The sequence below is a fragment of the Schistocerca cancellata genome, unplaced genomic scaffold (assembly GCF_023864275.1).
Source record: "Schistocerca cancellata isolate TAMUIC-IGC-003103 unplaced genomic scaffold, iqSchCanc2.1 HiC_scaffold_745, whole genome shotgun sequence".
NCBI classification, from domain to species: Eukaryota; Metazoa; Arthropoda; class Insecta; order Orthoptera; family Acrididae; genus Schistocerca; species Schistocerca cancellata.
The window spans coordinates 215,001-220,388 of NW_026046756.1; positions in this window are offsets into that span (position 1 = coordinate 215,001).

Here is a 5,388-nt window from a genome sequence, read left to right on the forward strand (position 1 = left end):
TCCAACGCCAGCGCCACAGAAGGGCAAAGGCCCCACGTGGGTGCCGAAGCGAACTCTCCCAGCACAGCGCACGTGCCAACACGTCTGCACAACTGCGATACAAACCACCAGCGAGAACCGCTGGGGCGACCGAGCAGCAGACGGCGTCGCGGCGCCGAGTGCCGGGCGGCGGCGCATCCTCAACGCACACAGTCCTCAGTCGGACCAGCACACTGCAGATGTCCACCGCGCTTCGCACCGGGCCCGCGAGGACCCACTTTGGCCGCCCGGCGCCGCGCGCAGGGTGCCCCGGCGCGCAGCTGCGCCGCCTGCCGCGTCCGTCGGCCGGCGCGCCTGCCACTGGGCGCCCCCACCAGCCGGCTGTAGCGCGTGCGCCCACGCACCGCGCGGCCAGCACGCCGGGCGGCCCCCCCTCACCGGCCGGGGACGGTCCCGCCCAGCCACCGCCGCGTATCGCTTCACACACAGATTTGCCCTTACTGATTTACCTCCAGCAACAACAACCGCACCACAATGGGTTTACCAGTTGTTCATTTGCGTAACGTCACCAGCAAACGTAGACGTCCATCCCAGTTTGCAAATGCAACGATTATTGCATACCTGTCTGTTAGGTGTCACGACACACTACGTCTGCCCACATACACGCAACAAAATGTGCACGACTAGAGAACACGTGGGAGGTGGCCCCCTACGTATGCGATGTCCATTACGAGACCGACTGTCAACCAGCATCTGTACCATGTCGCAGATGTGGAACGCGGTGCACCATGCTATCACACTGTGTGAGAAGAGACGACTACGTTTGAATACACGCGCCACTACATCAACAGACGGCTCATGCTGATCGCCATCCAGGGCGTCCGTTACTCCCACACGTCTCTATGGCGTACCACACTGCAATGTAGCTGTTATGGGGAGACGGCACGTGGCTGAGTGCACAACATTTGGACCGTATGGTTCGCTGTTGTTGGGCGCAGTCGTTGTACAGTCACACATGTGCCACAGCGTATCATTCAGTACATACGGACCTATGTGCAGTACAATGTGAGGGTTAAGCTTACGACATCAGCGGACAGTGGACACAGGCCGTACCACGACGTAGACTGAGCGCTTCGACATGCGAATGCCAGTGAACAGCTGCGAAGGGCATTGAACACGCAAGCACCTGAACGACCAGCGTGCGAAGGCAGGGGGGAGGGGGGGGGCGATGTACATCCTGCAGTCGTCCACATTACAGTGTACAGCGGGAGCATGTAAAAAGTAAGCAACACTTGCGAAGTGTTGAACATGAAACGATACACAAGAGGGTGGGCGGTGCGAGTAGCGAACTATATTCAGAGGGTTGTGGTTAGACAACACTGGATTAATGTAACGTGTCATATGCCAATTACAGAGCAGGTTAAGGCACAACTTGGGTTAGGTTAAGGCACAACTTGGGTTAGGTTAAGGCACAACTTGGGTTAGGTTAAGGCACAACTTGGGTTAGGTTAAGGCACAACTTGGGTTAGGTTAAGGCACAACTTGGGTTAGGTTAAGGCACAACTTGGGTTAGGTTAAGGCACAACTTGGGTTAGGTTAAGGCACAACTTGGGTTAGGTTAAGGCACAACTTGGGTTAGGTTAAGGCACAACTTGGGTTAGGTTAAGGCACAACTTGGGTTAGGTTAAGGCACAACTTGGGTTAGGTTAAGGCACAACTTGGGTTAGGTTAAGGCACAACTTGGGTTAGGTTAAGGCACAACGTGGGTTAGGTTAAGGCACAACGTGGGTTAGGTTAAGGCACAACGTGGGTTAGGTTAAGGCACAACGTGGGTTAGGTTAAGGCACAACGTGGGTTAGGTTAAGGCACAACGTGGGTTAGGTTAAGGCACAACGTGGGTTAGGTTAAGGCACAACGTGGGTTAGGTTAAGGCACAACGTGGGTTAGGTTAAGGCACAACGTGGGTTAGGTTAAGGCACAACGTGGGTTAGGTTAAGGCACAACTTGGGTTAGGTTAAGGCACAACTTGGGTTAGGTTAAGGCACAACTTGGGTTAGGTTAAGGCACAACTTGGGTTAGGTTAAGGCACAACTTGGGTTAGGTTAAGGCACAACTTGGGTTAGGTTAAGGCACAACTTGGGTTAGGTTAAGGCACAACTTGGGTTAGGTTAAGGCACAACTTGGGTTAGGTTAAGGCACAACTTGGGTTAGGTTAAGGCACAACTTGGGTTAGGTTAAGGCACAACTTGGGTTAGGTTAAGGCACAACTTGGGTTAGGTTAAGGCACAACTTGGGTTAGGTTAAGGCACAACTTGGGTTAGGTTAAGGCACAACTTGGGTTAGGTTAAGGCACAACTTGGGTTAGGTTAAGGCACAACTTGGGTTAGGTTAAGGCACAACTTGGGTTAGGTTAAGGCACAACTTGGGTTAGGTTAAGGCACAACTTGGGTTAGGTTAAGGCACAACTTGGGTTAGGTTAAGGCACAACTTGGGTTAGGTTAAGGCACAACTTGGGTTAGGTTAAGGCACAACTTGGGTTAGGTTAAGGCACAACTTGGGTTAGGTTAAGGCACAACTTGGGTTAGGTTAAGGCACAACTTGGGTTAGGTTAAGGCACAACTTGGGTTAGGTTAAGGCACAACTTGGGTTAGGTTAAGGCACAACTTGGGTTAGGTTAAGGCACAACTTGGGTTAGGTTAAGGCACAACTTGGGTTAGGTTAAGGCACAACGTGGGTTAGGTTAAGGCACAACGTGGGTTAGGTTAAGGCACAACGTGGGTTAGGTTAAGGCACAACGTGGGTTAGGTTAAGGCACAACGTGGGTTAGGTTAAGGCACAACGTGGGTTAGGTTAAGGCACAACGTGGGTTAGGTTAAGGCACAACGTGGGTTAGGTTAAGCACAAATTGCGTTACATTGCGGTACAAATTGCGTTACATTGCGGTACAAATTGCGTTACGAATTTGGTTAGGTTAAGGTGCAAAATGGGTTAGGTTAAGGTGCGAAATGGGTTGGATTACAGTACACAACGTGGTAAGAGCGTGTGTTGGGGGGGGGGGGGGCCGAGTTTCGTTGGTAGTGATCATTGTAAGTGAATGTCGGAGGCAGCGTCAGTATGTCACAGCAGTTATGTCTCGTCAGGATGCGCTTATGCGCTTTTCGCTCGTGACTGGAGGCGCGCCGCGTCTGTGGTTGCGGCAAGGGAGCGGCAGACCTGTGTGATTCATTCCTGCCATTGTTTCTGTGCCGTAACAGGAGGCAGTGAGGTGGTGTTGGGTGCACCCCTGTGTAGGACATGTGTGGGTGTTGGTGGCTTATCTGAGCAATTGTGGATGTCGGACGGGTGGGATATTCTATTTTAGAATTGGACCCCCTGGTGTGGTTATCATAGTGTGGATGGTGTACTGTGGCGGAGAGGATGCACCGGACGTTGGTCCATGCTGGTGCTTACATATTGTATCTGTGTCTGTTACAGGCAGAGAGTAATGTGTGATAGAGTGTCTCGCTGAGGTGTGGTTCATATTGTGTGCACAGACTTACAGCATGTATAGGGACAGCGGGAATTTGGCATATTGGATATAACTCTTCGTGAAACGCAAGATATAGGGGTGGATTGCAACGTACGAGTGCGGGAAGAGTCCGCCGTTCATCCGCTGGAGTTGCGATTTCGGCGGTTGGGGTGGGGCACGTGCGGGTGCGGGTGGAGTGATTGTCGGTTGACTACTTCGTGCGACGCAGGCACTGGCGTTCGGGTTCCTGTGGTGGACAGATGATGCAGGCTTTGTGGGTGGCGTCGGAAAATGGGTACTGTGGGACCTAGCGATGTCGTAGTCGGGGTGGCGTCTCATAGATGGCGGTATCGTCGGTGCAGCAGGTCATGTTTCGGGAGACTTGCAGATGGCGGTATTTAGTTTTCGTGTTGCGCGCGACATGGTGGACGTAGTGTCGTCCGATTCGCGTAGATGGGGCTATTGCATGTGGTTTCGTCACATTGTCATAGATGGCGATGCTGTGGTTTGGCAGTATGGTTGGTGTAGTTCCGTTGGATTCCTGTAGATGGAGGTGTCGTTTCTGGGCCAGACGGCAATGTAGTTTGGTCACATTCTCATAGATGGCTGTGTTGTGTCTGTGGGTGGCGGTGTCAGCGTCGTCCCATAGAGGCGGTATGGTCTGTTTATTGTGGACGTTGATGTCAGGACCAGAGGGCGCGCGCGAACCGTTGCCCATATTTTCCTACCCTCCTATTACTCGTTGTAGATCTATAACACTGCCCAGCGTTGCAACTAAATGATGTTCACATCTGTTGCATCTCTCGTGCCCTCGCAATAATAATAATAATACTAATCATTCACTGAAGCGCCACAGACATGTAAACAGCATACATCGCGCCCTACAGACTTATCACCACACACACTACCCGCCCCGGGGACTTGCCAACGACACACCCTTTCCCAAGTCTATTTTTTTGCGGAGCATCATGTCTTATTATATTTTATTTCACATCCATAGTTTAGAGGTATCGGAGTTCACCGTACTGCGGTCTACGCTACGTTACCACACAGCGCGCGCGCCCGCCGGCGAAACACTCACCGTTGCCTGCCAGGCACCCACCCGACACCGCCGCCTCCACGCGACGCTCCGACCGGTGGGCCGACACCGCCCGTCCGGCACCCATCACCGGCTGACAAAGCGATACGCTGTAGCGCGGCGGACCACAACGCGCCCGGCCGCCGCCGCCGCCTCCCCCGCGCGCACGGAGGCGGCACCCATCGCAGCACCCACGCCAGCGGCAAGGGGCCCGCAAACCGATACGCCCGAGTCCGCCGCCACCCAACGCAGCGCCCTGGGTGCGGTGCGCCCGGCCGGACCGATACGCCCAGAGATGCCAAGCACAAAGAAACATATTACACGTGCCCCTGGCGCCCAGCCGCGGGGGTCTCGTCTCGCGACAAGACGAATCCCCCAAGCTAGGGGCTGAGTCTCAACAGATCGCAGCGTGGCAACTGCTCTACCGAGTACAACACCCCGCCTGGTACCTAAGTCGTCTACAGACGATTCCGAGTCCCGACATCGAAATATAGACACCCATGGTCGACCGGTAGGGGCAGGGCGGCGCCGGGAACAGATCCCAGACAGCGCCGCCCGGAGTGCCCCGTCCGGCAAACAAGTTGGGCCCGTACGGCGCGGCGCCACGTGGGTCGACCGCGCCTAGTAAAGTCACGTATTTTCGAGCCTTTCGACCCTCGGGACCTCCCTTAGCGATATCGTTGCCACAATGGCTAGACGGGATTCGGCCTTAGAGGCGTTCCAGGCTTAATCCCACGGATGGTAGCTTCGCACCACCGGCCGCTCGGCCGAGTGCGTGAACCAAATGTCCGAACCTGCGGTTCCTCTCGTACTGAGCAGGATT